Here is a 14,437-nt window from a genome sequence, read left to right on the forward strand (position 1 = left end):
TGTCAAAGAGTCTCTAGGTATATGAGTTTACACATCCAATCATTACTCAGCTAATAGAAGGGTCAAAGAATAGGAGTTTCACCACTTTAAGAATCCTAACCTCAAGAAGTGAGTACAAGTCATGATTTATACCCGAAACCTATAAATGGGATCACCTCTAACTCATACCATATATCGTTTCACTTACATCCTACTGTTTCAAAAGAAGGAAGGGATAGGTTTCACGTGTACTACTTATTGTCAGGTAGAAGACTGACAAGTCCATAACTCAACTATCGTAGGAGTTTTAATATCGAGAAGTGAATAAGATTGACGAACCATACTCAGGGTTCTATGAATGGAATTATTCCCACATTACATACACAATCCACTTAGGACTGAGATATGCCAACAGAAAAGAAAGATAGACTTTACGTACTCCTCACTTCCTAATGTATGGAAGGCTTGAGAGGTCCTAATTCAATTACTGTAAGAGTGCTTTCATTAAGAAGTAAATAAGGGTCGTGAATTACGCTTGGAATTTATGAGTAGATTTACCCTCAAGCTCATATTATTCACTACTTAACTTGAAAATATGCCAAAAGAAGAGAAAGAATAGGCTTTACATACATTACCTTTTATCATATATATATAAAAAACCTTAAAAAGGAAATAGCTTGACTATTACAAGAGTTCCACCATCATGAAGTGGATAAGAATTATGAACTGTACTCGGAGCTTTACGAATGGAATAACTCCCAATTTCACATACATAATACTTACATCTAATACATGCCAATAGAAAAGAAGGGTAGCTTCACATACCTTTTACGGACTTCTATTAATCGCGTTCACGTCGTCGTCCTCCAAACCTATTTAACATGGAAGCAATACGAATATCAACCACATTATACTTTTCCAGCATCTTATATTACCTACGAGTATTCACATCATTCATTTCATCGCTCACCTTCTCGACTAGTTCATTAACTAGTTAAGGCGTTAACGGAAATCGGACAGCATCTCCCCTATAATGTGTCCTATCCGAATTTCCAATTACACTTCTCATACCTACAGAAAACCAACAATAACAATCTTCAGCATATGTTTAAGTAATTCATATAAAAAATATACAACATAAACTCCAAACAACTTCCTCGAAATTACACAACAAAAATAGGGTTTCTAGTTTCAATTTTATAAAACCTTTAACCGTACAAAGCGGGGGGTCATGTGGCTTCAACCAGTAGCTTCCCTACCTATTTTAGAACACTTTTAGGCCCTGCAACACATCACCACGCACCTTCATCCACACACCACAAGCACAACACCTTGCTTCGACTATAATTTAACTATAACGACTCTAATTTGGTTTATTTCGAACATCAAGCATATTTATTGAATTTACATATTTCCATCCACTTAAACAACGTATAATACACTTCATAATCACACCATAAACTCCAAATTGAAAGGAAAACCCTTACCTTAACCTAAACTCGTCAAACTCGCCAAGACTATCAAAACGTGAATTCTGGACACCCTACTGTCTTGTATTGTCGCTTAGTTTCGAAGGGGTAATTGAGGGAAACAGGATTTGTGTCCTCAATGAAAGTTATATACATGTGTCTTATGGTCTCATACAATTTAGAATCATCCCTACAACAATTTTGTACAAAACTATATGCCCAAAATACCAGCAGCAGTCCTTGTAGAATTTCTAAAATGAAATCTGGGCAGCAGCTCCCCCATGCTTCACCAACCTTTTTCGAGCAGAGAAATGCAAAACTGGGTTTTAGAGGATAAATAAAAGTTATATCACTATGAAATATATTTCCAAAACATCTTGAATCACTTGAAACGAATCCTTACACAAGGAGTTATACTTATTTTACTAACATCAGTATCATTCAAAAATGGGTCTGTTAACAAGAACAAAAACCTCCTCTTTTCCCTAACGATAAATTTTATATTGTTAAACACCATCATATCACCGTAGGATACCTTAAATAATTAATTCACAAAAAGAAATTGGGGAACTTACCTCAAAGCCATAACTATCGTAGCTCCTTTCTCTCTTCCTCAATGTTTCTCATCTTTTTTTAAGTGTAAAAAGGATGGAAAATGAAGGCTTAGTCATATGATTAAGTATATATAGCCTTCCCTAGGATGTGATACATGGCATCTACCTAGGGTGACACCTCACGCTATGCAACCAATCATACACTGCCATGTGGCAGCGTGGGGGCCACCCCAAGTAGGTGGGTCACCTACTTAGCCCAAGTAGGTGTGTCACCTACTTGTCACCTGCTTGCTTCATTTTCCTGAGTTCGTAATCTCGTCTTACTTCAAGAAACTACGTATTCCTTGCTACTTAAGCTCGACGTGTGCTCCAGAAGCTTAATTATGCAAGACGTCTAAATTGGTAGCTTACGCAAGTAGGTCGAGTCCTATGACTCATTACTTGGCTTCCAACTCCTTCCAACTTCTTCTAACCCTATTTCCAATATTCTCTATTATAGAGTATCTCATTCTCCTTTACTTAGAGTTATTTGATAGCGTTGTAACTAATCGGGGTCATATGGCAACTCTTAAGAAGTTTAAGAAGGCTTTCCGAAGTTCAGAAGTACGGGGCATAACACTTACATACTTAAGTTACTTGAGTACATACAAAGCTTATGTAGCAAGAATTACATAGGTTCGTAAAATAAGATAAGATTACGAACCCACAAGGGGAAAAGAAGGTGACATGTGGCAGCATGAGAGAGTTCCATGTGGCAGCAGCTGGAGGTGCCACATGGCAGCAGCTGGAGCTAGGGGTGGACCCCCTACATGCCATGTGGCAGCACATGGTTAAAGGAGGTGGTGTGTTGGCCCAATGAGGGCTTGAAACGTGTCACCTCCTAAGGTGGCCTATACATATATGTTTTACGATCATCCTTATCAATAAAATTCATTCTTATATCCTAAGTTCAAGAAAACTCTAGAGAAAAAAAAAAGAGAAGAGAAACCCTAAGCTAGAGAGAGAGGCTATGGATTTGGAGAGGAAAAAGAGGTAAGTTTTCAAATTTTGTTTTGTGAATTAATTATATAAGGTATATAATGATGGTATTAAGGTGTTATTAATGTAAAATTTTGGTTTGGAGCAGCACCAAAAGGGTAACAAACATCCACAAAGTTTTAGCTGCGCTAAAAGAACTTCCGAGGCGAGTTTTGGTAAATTTCGGTATGCATTATATTAAATTTCTTAAATGAGGCTTGAAGTTTAAAACTTGTATAAGGATGCTTGATATTAGAAATAAATTAAATTGAAGTTGTTATAGTCAAATAGAAGTCGAGTAGTGTGTTGTGATTGTGGTGCTGTGGTTGCAGCCGGTTGGGTGGCATGTTGCAGGGATGGAAAGTTTTCTAAAAGGGGTTTGGGTACTACTGGTTTCAGCCATAGGACCCTCCATTTCATATTGTTAAAGGCTTTATGAAATAAATGTTTAAAACCCTATTTTGGTATCATAGTTTTGAGCTAGTTGTTTGGAGTTGTATTGAGTAATGTTGAAGTGATTTGATTATATATATAGCTGCTGGTTGTTGTTGGTAATATGGATGCTAAGATTAGCAGTTGGATAGGGAAATTTACATGGGAGATATTGGCCGATTTCCTGTAACTTCGAAACTAGTAATAAACTAGTCGAGGGAAATGGATAAGGAAATAATTCCTATCGATACTTGGTTGTAGATTTGGAAATTGGAAAGTGGAGGGTTATTAACCTTAGTATTGCTTTTATGTTAAATAGGTTCAAAAGACGATGAGATGAACGTGGTTAAGGGTAATCCATAAGAGGTATGTGAAGCTACCTGTTTTCTCTTGGCATGTTTTTGTCATAGGTATGTAAAACTGTCCCTTCTTTCTTTTGGCATGTATTAGATGTAAGTGAGGAATAATATGAGCATTAGGGTAATTCCAATCACTAGTCCGGAACATGATGCATGATCCTTACTCACCTTTAAATGTTATAAAATGTGAAATACGCTTTGAGGATAATTCTATTTATGAGCTCCAAGTATAACTCGTGACCATTATTCACTTCTGAATGTTGAAGTTCTTAAAGTAGTTGAAGTACGACCCTCGAGTCTCCTATTTGATGATGAGTAATTGAATGCATAAGCTCTTATTCCTAAGGTCTCTACGATGACAAATGTATCTAATTCCATAAGTTGTTTAGTTTTGTCTCGATACACGTCTATGATTCCTAAGACTTCAGTTGATATGATCCCTAACGATGTTTAAAAGGTACACAAGACGATTACTACTTTGGTCTTCAAGTGATGGTTCACTTGACTATTTCATTGAGTCTTGGATGATGATTTAAATTGCATATGGTTTCTCACTACTCTACTCGTGCACGCTGTAACCCATCTTCCTCCGAGTCCCCTAAAGGGGCGAGGAACATTATCGTGCATAACTTTACTACTCCTTCACCGACTCCCAGGCCGGATATATATATATATATATATGTATGAAGTATATGATGATGAAATATCATATATGATGAAGATGAAGCATACGATGATGCCGTATGTGATGATGTTATTCACCGAGTCCTAGGCCAGATATATATACGATGATATGATAAAAATATGGATCGGGCCGTATATTCTTCGGCATTGTTTTAAATTGTGGATCGGGCCAAACATTCCTCAGTATATTTTACTATGTGATAATAGCACCGAGTACGGTATGATATGTACACTACTCTTTCACCGAGTCCCTCACTAAAGGGCCGGATATGATAGATAGGCATGCATGTGAAAACATAATGATCTAATTGTAATATATAAGATGATATTGTATACTATGGCATGATGTCGAATATGATGATGTGATAATACCGAGCCCCATAGTGGGCCGAGTATGGTATATGAGGAGGATGTACATGCCCTCATTTCATAAGGTGCAGGCATAGTAATTGTAAATTGTTATACTTGTTTTCCTGCATCTCTATTTCAGTTGTTGTCTCAGTTATGATATTTTATGCTTTATATATTCAGTACATGTATCGTATTGACCCCCTCTCTTTGGGGGGGCTGCGTTTCATGCTCGCAGGTATAGGTACGCATTTTGAAGATCTGTCAGCTTAGGATTTCCACTCAGCTATGTTAGGAGTGCTCCATTGTTTTGGAGCCTAGCTTATTGGTACCTGTCCTTCTATGTATACATTTATTTGTTCAGGGGTATGGCGGAGGCCCTATCCCTCCTTATATTACTGTTCTTGCTCTTAGAGATTGGTAGATATGTATGTGGGTTGCATATATATGTATGTACTGTTATCCCTATATGTTGCAATGGCCTTGTCTGCTTATATGTTATCGTGCCTGTTGATACATTATGACTCAAACAGGGGACAAGTTTACTTATAGTTAGCAGGGGTATACGCGAGTGTCCAGTTTGGGTACCCATCACGGCCTATGGGGTTGGGTCATGATAGAAGTGGTATCAGAGCAGTTTGGTCCTCGAAATGTCTATAGACCGTGTTTAGTAGAGTCCTATTTATCGGTGTGTTGTGCACATCTATAAATAGAAGGCTACAGGATATTTAGGATGTTATCTTTCTTTCTTGTCTTAGATCGTGTGATAGAGCCCAGCCATAGGAAATAAAATTCCTTTTTTTACTAACCATTGGTTTCAGCTAAAGAACGACATCGACAGGAGAAAGTGATGGATGAGATCTGAAGCTACACAGTATACAGGTAAGTAATGGTGTGAAAGAGGCATGCTGGATAAGGTAAGAAGATTGAAATATGATTGAAATATAAAGTTGAAAAAAAAAGGAAAGAGTAGACAGGAAAGTGTAACGGGTGAAGTTTGAGTTGGACATACGAGGTAAGTCCATCATTTTATATTGTGGTTGATATTGTGTGCCCTGTGTGGCTGTGATATGAATATATATATGTTGGCCTTTTGAGGCGTTATGGCTATGATATGATATGATAAGGATGTATATATATACATTGGCCTTGCATGGCATTGTTGGTATTTCCTGCGTGCAGGTTTGGAGATATTGAGAAATATAGAGGAAACTCTACCAAAATATTCTAGGAAATAGAAAGAGAATTAGATATAAGGTTGTAATATATCTGAAGAGATTGTATCCATGGTAACGATAAGATCCGACTAAACTAGAAGTACAACTGACTTTGGGAAATAACTTAATTGCGGTATGGGTGGTAATTAGAAGATCAATACTGATATAGTAAGAAGAATGGTGATGGATATGAATGTCTTAAGACGGCTTGCGAGGTATTAAGGATGAGAATGATAAGGAAGGACAAAGGATTAAGTACACTTACTCCACTAGGTGGAATTAACCCAGAGTAAGAGTTGTGAATAAAGGTTAAGAAATATTACCCTTTGGGATTGACCATTAGCAGAATATAGTGTGAATATAATGAGGATCATCATGGAAGTACGTAGAGCCTAGTAAGGAAGTAACTAAAGAATGTGATTGTGAGTAAGATTAAGAGTTAGCATCGGGTACACAACAAGGATGAAAGCTCATGAAGCAGAAAGGGGTATTGTGTATATGTACCTCCACCTTGGAAAATAGTGGAATCCCTCGAGGATAGGGAATAGAAATTGCAAAACAACTAAGGCATTGTGAAATTATTAAAGGAACAAGTGGTATCCTTTGGGGAAAAAAAGGTGATTACAAAATGTAAAACATGTGTCATCAGAGTATAAGTGCCCCCAAATGGAGAATCAGACACAATTATAAGCACTAGTGACGTACTAATTGGGATAAATGAAATGTGGCTTCGGCTAAACTACTACATTAGTTATATGACTTGAGTACCAGTACTTAGACTAGATTAGGTACTAGTTATCGAGAATTCTAAGCACCCCATGGTTGTTTTAAGGTTTCTTATAAGGGCAACCTAAAGTATAGATGATCTAACAAAAGGTGTAGATATGGTGCAGTATGTCAAATATGTTGGAACAGAATCATATGCGTATGAACAGTTGAAAAGAAATAAAGGAAGACATGGGTATACCCTAAAGGGGGGAAGTGGACAAGAGTACTACAAGGGTGAGATGATCTCGACTAACACTATCACATGTTAATGGGAATGCTTAAACTTCAAGTAAGATCCCATGCTGGCACGAGTTAGCAAGGGCTAAAGGGAAGCAAATAATGGATAGAAGCCATGATATCTGAGACCGTTCAGATAACCATTAGCAGAGACCTTAATGGATGGGTGCTTACAAAAAGGGTGAATACAATAAGAGAGTAAGACTGAGCGATCTAAGGACCGTGCAAAGGGTAGTAAGGCCATGTTTGAGTAAAGATTATGATATGGCAACAAAGTTGTTGACCGTTGAGAGGTGACATACAAGTAGCAAGGAGAAAGAATAGAAAATCTCCTATGGTAGGAAATAAAAAGACCAAGGAGTACCTGAAGAAAGGAAAAGAAAGGGGTAGGACAGAATAGCATTAGCACGAGCAAGTTCTAGTGTGAAGGTTATATGTAAAGCAAGATGGACAAGGAAATGAGAAGACTGCATCTACCTCATACCAGTTGTATAAAAGTAGTTATGCAACCTACGAATATATATACAGCATAAGACCAAGTGGAGGATTACATGATGAAAAGGAGTTATGATATTTTGGAGACATTACGGAGAAATACAAAGAGAAGTTAAATCAAATGACTAAAAAGACATGGCCACAATTGAACTAAAGATTTACCTCAATACCGATTGTAAGATAAAAGAGAAGAGGACAAGGTATAACCTTAAGACTAGAGAAACGACGCTAAGGTAAGTCTTGGGCTAAGTTGAGTGCCTTCACACATTATTGCAAGGATGGCAATGTAACGTGCGACAGGAAAATTGGAGCCAAATCTGAGCAAAGGACCATGGAAGAATCTGAACTAACAAGAAGCTACCTATCGCCATCCTAGATTGGCAGAGTAGGAAGTTGTGAGTTAAGAACGTTGTTTCCGTCAAGGTGTTGAGGTGAAATGAAAATCATGAAGAAGTGACCTGGAAAGCTGAAGAGGAAATAAAACACAAGTATCCTTAACTATTCCCTATATTTACAGGTAATCCCAACCTTTGGAACTCTGATATTGATTGCTCGATGAAAGTATATGTTATGGCAATGGAATAGAAAAACTCCCCATATGGTCTGTATAAGATCTTGAGGAAGTTTTTGGTTCACATTCGAGGACGAATGTTCTAAAGGGGGGAAGGATGTTATACCCCATACTTTTGTACCTTGGAATGCTTCTTAAGCTTCTTAAGTTTCTTGAAAGGTTCTTAAGTTTTGTGGAAGGTTCGTAAGCCTCTTAGAAGTTACCATGCGAGCCGGATAATCTATAACGCTACCAAACAACTCTAAGGAAGGGAGAATGTGACACCCCATAGTAAAGAAGATTGGAAATATGATTATAAGAATACAGAAAGAGTTGGAGGCCAAATAATGAATTGTAGGACTCGACTTACTTACGTAAGCTACCAACTTGGAAATCATACATACTTAAGTAACTTGAGTACATACCAAGCTTACGTAGCAAGGATTACATACCAAGTTGTTATAGTCAAATCTAAGTTGAGTAGTGTGTTGTGATTGTGGTGCTGCAGTTGCAGATGGTTGGGTGGAATGTTGCATGGATGTAAAGTGTAATAAAAGGGGTATGGGTACTACTGGTTTCAGCCACAGGACCCTCCGTTTCATATTGTTAAAGGCTTTATGAAATAAAGGTTTAAAACCCTATTTTGGTATTGTAGTTTTGAGCTAGTTGTTTGGAGTTTTATCGAGTAATGTTGAAGTGATTTGATTGTATATATAGCTGATGGCTGTTGTTGGTAATATGGATTCTAAGATTAACAGTTGGATAGGCCAAGTTACAGGGTAGATGCTGCCCGATTTCCGGTAACTTCGGAACTAGTAATAAACTAGTCGAGGGAAATGGATAAGGAAATGATTCCTATGGATACTTGGTTGTAGAGTTGGAAATTGGAAAGTGTAGGGTTATTAACCTTAGTATTTCTTTCATGTTAAATAGGTTCAATAGAAGATAAGGAAAACTATCATGACCCAACCTCGTAGGCCGTGATGGGTGTCCGAACTAGACACTTAGTGTCCCCTTGCTAACTATAAGGAAATATGTCTCCTATTTTAGTCATAGCATTCCAATAGGAAAGACAATATATATAAGCCAACGAGTCTATCATAACATATAGACACCACTGTTCACACATACATATACAACCCACATACATGTCTACAGACCTCTAAGAGTAAAAAGAAACAGAAACATAAGGCGGGACAGGGCCCCCTCTGTACCCTTGAACACACAAATATATACATCAATGGTCGGTACCAAAAGTTGGGCTCTGACATGATGGAGCTCTACTTAAACCCGCTGGGTGGAATCCTAAGCTAGTGGATCCTGAAGTCACGTGTCTATACCTGTGGGTATTAAATGCAGCCCCCCACCCCCCGAAAAGGGGGGGTCAGTACAAAATATATACTGAGTAAGTAAGCATAAAACACCATAACGAGATTACAGTTGGAACAGGGATGTAGGGGACAAGTATAACAATTAACCCATTACCGTTCCTACATCTTATGCAATAAAATCATTTTCATCATAATATCATATCATCATCTCTTTTCAACATATATATCATTTCATCGTGTCATCGTATACGACATCATACCATTATACGCGGCATAACCTCATCGTATATATATATTATAGCATATCCGACCTATTATGGGGTTCGGTGTCACAAATGTATCACTATATTTACACATGCATACCTACATACGGTATCCGTCCTTTTAGTGAGGGACTCGGTGAAGAGAGTAGGGTACATCTATAGCGTACCCGCATCATATATATAAATACCATCCCCATCCCTCTAGTGAGGGACTCAGTGTTCCTTCCTTATATCACCATATACCATACCCGGCCCATTATAGGACTCCATGTCATAATCATCATATTTTATCTATCCTAGGATATGGTAAATACTCGTATCATTGTCGCATCGTTATATCGTCACATCATCATATCATTATATATAGAATCCCATTCTCATACATGGAATCACCCATCACATCACAGTATCATATCGCATCTGGCTAGGGACTCGGTGAAAGAAGTAGTAAAGCTGTGCATGATATTAGGCCCAGCCCCGCATGGGACTCGGTGAAAGAAGGGTTACTGTATGCACGAGTAGAGAAGTAAGAAACCATATACAACTAAATCATCTCCTAAGACTCAATGAAACAGTCAAGTGAACCATCACTTGAAGACCAGGAAAGTAATTCTCTGAGGTACCCTTTAGATGTTATTAGGGATTACATCAATTAGGGCCTCAGGAACCATAGGCGTGTACCAAGATAATGCCACACAGTTTATGCAATCAAAGACACAACTTATTCAATTAGTCATATAGCTTATGCAATCAGAGATACAACTTATACAATCGGAGACATTTATCCTCTTAGAGCCTTTTAGAATAGGAGCTTATATCTCCACTTACTATTCATCATATAGATGGCTCAAGAGTAGTAATTTAACTACTTTAGGACCCTTAGTATTTAGAAGTAAATATGAGTCACGAATTATATCCGGAACCTATAAATGGAATTACCTCTAAACTCATATCAGACATCATTTCACTTACCTTGAGCGGTTTCAACGAAAGAAGGAGATAGGCCTTATATGTACTACTCTTCATCCTACAGAAGACTTGAAAGGTGATGAGTCCACTTAATGCAGGAGTTCTAACCTCCAGAAGTGAACAACGGACTTGACTCATACTCAGAGCTTTATGAATGGAATGACTCCCAAGTTTAGTATATATATAACTTAAGGCTAAGACATGCAAAAAGAAAGAAACGGTCAGCTTCACATACCTTTTGTGGATTAACTGTAACCCAGCTTGGCTCATTATCTCCTTAACCTATTAACATGAGAGTAACACTAAGGTTAATAAACTTTCACTTTCCAATTTCAAACTCTACAGCCAAGTACCCATAGGAATCGTTTTCTTATCCAATACCCTCGACGAGTTTGTTACTAGTTCTGAACTTACCAAAAATCGGGCAGCATTTGCCCTATATCTTTAACATCCCCAAGATTTCAACTCGGACACTGTGTCAACAACCATACAAACAAAAATAACCATCTGCATATACATAAGTAAATTACTTCAAAATTACACAATACAAACTCTAAACAACTCGCCCGAAGGTACAATATCAAAATAGAGTTTTTTAATCTTTATTTCGCAAAACCTTTAACAATATGAAACGGAGGGTTGTGTGGATGAAACCAGAAGTACCCACAACCCTTTTAGAACACTTTACATCCCTTCCACACTCCATCCAACCATCTTCAAGCGCAGCACCATAATTGCAACACACTACTCGACTTTGATTTAACTACGACGACTTTTATTTAGTTGGTTTCTAGCGTCTAGCATCCTTATACATTTTTTCCACTTCAAACTTTATTTAAGACATTTAATATACCTCATAATGACATCATAAGTCAAATTTGAAAGGAAAACCCTTACCTTGCCCGAAACTCATCAAACTCGTCGAAACTTGCCTTGGAAGTTCCTTTAGTGCGCCTAAATCTTCGTGGTTGTTTGATAACGTTTTGCGATGCTCCAAATCATAAATTTTCATTACTAACACCTTTATAACATCGTGTTTCACCTTATACAATTAATTCACGGAATGAAATCAGAGAACTTACCCTTTTTTGGCTCCAAATCCGTGGCTCTCTTTCTCAAGTTTAAGGTTTCTCCTCTCTCTTGTTCTAGATTTCTCTTCTCTTCTTTTTGTCTCTAGAAGTCTGTTAATAATAATGACTAGAGTATAAGTATGAACTAAAGTCATAAAGCATATATATATAGGCCACTTTTAGGGGTGACATGTGTCAAGCCCTAAGTGGTGACATGTGTCAAGCCCTTATAGGGCCACACACCACACCTCCAACCATGGGATGCCACATGGCATATGGGGGAACACCCCCCTTAATCCAGATGATGCCATGTGGCACTCCCAGATACTGCCATGTGGCACTCCCTCATGCTTCCATGTGTCACCTTTATTTATCTATTGTGGGTTCATAATCTCATCTTACTTTATGAACCTATGTAATCCTTGCTACAAAAGCTTGGTATGTACTTGAGTAACTTAAGCATGTAAGCTTTCCAAGTTGGTAGCTTACGTAAGTAAGCCGAGTCCTATTACTCATTATTTAGTCTCCAACGTCTTTTAGATTCTTACAACTCTATTCCCCATCTTCTCTATTATGGGGTATCTCATTCCCCCTTCCTTAGAATTTTTTGGTAGCGTTATAGATTATCCAGCTCACATGGTAACTCTTAAGAGCTTAAAAGTTCTTAAGGAGTCTTAACAAACTTTAAGAAACTTTAGGAAACCTTAAAAAACTTAAGAGGCTTACGATCCTTCCAAGAAACTTAAGAGCCTTTCAAAAGACTTAAGAACCTTTCAAGAGACTTATGAATGCGTTCCAAGGTACAAAAGTACGGGGTGTAATATCCTTCCCCCCTTTAGGACATTCATCCTAGAATGTGAACCAAAATCTTTCTTAAGATCTTATACAGATTATGGGGAAATTCCTATCTATTGCAATAACCCACACTTTCATCAAATAACCAATATAAAAGTTTCAAAAGTTGGGATTACCTGTAGACGTAGGGAATAGGTACGGATACTTATGTTTGATTTTCCTTTCGGCTTTCCAGGTCATTTTTTCACGACTCTCATTTTGCCATAACACCTTGACGGAAGCTATGTCCTTAGTTCACAATCCCCTACTCCGCCGATCCTGGATGGCAATCAGTTGCTTCTTGTAGGATAACTCCTCCATGACCTGGATATCATCTGCGGGATATACTCGGGATAGATCACCAACACACTTGTGAAGCATCGATAATTAGAAGACTGGATGTACTGCTTCCGGATCTGTTGGTAAGTCTAACTTGCCACCAACCTTGCCTATTCGGCAGAGGGTCTGATAAGGTCAATATATCTGGGACTAAGGTCCCTTTTCCTGCTGGATCTCATTACTTTCTCTATGGAGGGTACCTTCAAAAATGCCCAATAATTAACTTGAAACTCTAAAAGTCGACATCAATTACCTATGTATGACTTCTGTCGACTCTGAGCTGCTAACACTCTCTCCTGAATAAGCTTCACCTTCTAACGGCTTATTAAACTATGCTTGGGTCCATTAGTCGCGTTTTACCAACATCAACCCACCAATTGATGACCTACTCTTTTCGCCATACCAAGTTTCTTTCGGGGCCATCTGGAGACTAGAATGATAGTTGATGTAGTAAATACTCTTGACAGGTAGTAGGCAATTATCCAAGCTACCTTTGGAGTCAACTGTATAGGCTCATAACATATCATCTACTATGTAGCTACCTATCTTAGTCTGTCCATCAGTCTGAGGGTAAAATGGTGTACAAAGACCTATCTGTCTTCCCAATCACTTCACGAACTGATCTTCGGTAGTTAACTGTAACTTGTACTCCTTCATATAGGATAATAGCTATGGGGACTCTATAAGGTCTCACCACCCTCTTTACCTATAATTTTAGACAATCTTGACTGGACAGGTAGTCCTTGATTAAAGGAACATGGGTTGATATTGTTAATCTGCGGATAACATTCCATATAGAATTGTCTATCTAGGGAGTGCAAAGTGAGTCTTGTAGCCAAGGTCATATTGTGGAATCTTTGACCTCGTATATTACTTCTTTCCTTCTTTAGATGACATCAACTGGTACCCTCACCTTTTGGGTTTTGCTTTTTGCCCATCAGAGTTGGCTACCAAGTTGTGCTGAAGTCCCCTCACACAATGACCTTTATAGCCATTCCGTGGTTTGCCTTATCATTAACTGGTATTATGTTGAAGAACTGTTGCATACAAGTGCGTCATCTTTTAGTAATTGGCTAATACTGCTTGTTTTGCTTAAGCTCTTTTACAATTCCCTTATCGTAACTTATAACACTCTAGGTACATAATCTCGTGTTGTTTCTTTGCCGCTAGTTTGGATTCTCCCATCTCATGTGATTATAACAGCACTAATGCACCGTATCCCACCAGAATTCTGAAGTTAAACGTGCTTGGGCGAGAGTAGTACTAGGATAGGTGACCCCCCTAGGAAGTCCTCATATCACGTTCTATTGCCATCCTTGCAACAATGTGTGAAGGCACTCATCTTAGCCCTCTCTTCTTCTCTCTTACAACCGATGTCGGGGCAGATCTTTAATTCAACCATGATTGTGTCCTTTTTGGCCATTTGATTTAACTTCTCTTCGTATTCCTCTATAACGTCTCCAAAATATCATAATTCATTTTCATCATGTACTCCTCCTCTTGGTCTTATACTGTATATAAC

At 38.1% G+C, this 14,437-nt stretch overlaps 1 pseudogene; it reads left to right on the forward strand.

The window, feature by feature from the left end:
• The first annotated feature begins 14,101 nt into the window (after window positions 1-14,101).
• LOC129888194 (5S ribosomal RNA) lies at window positions 14,102-14,221 on the forward strand (annotated as a pseudogene).
• Window positions 14,222-14,437: the final 216 nt, after the last annotated feature.

This window comes from Solanum dulcamara, chromosome 4 (assembly GCF_947179165.1).
Source record: "Solanum dulcamara chromosome 4, daSolDulc1.2, whole genome shotgun sequence".
Classification (NCBI taxonomy): domain Eukaryota; kingdom Viridiplantae; phylum Streptophyta; class Magnoliopsida; order Solanales; family Solanaceae; genus Solanum; species Solanum dulcamara.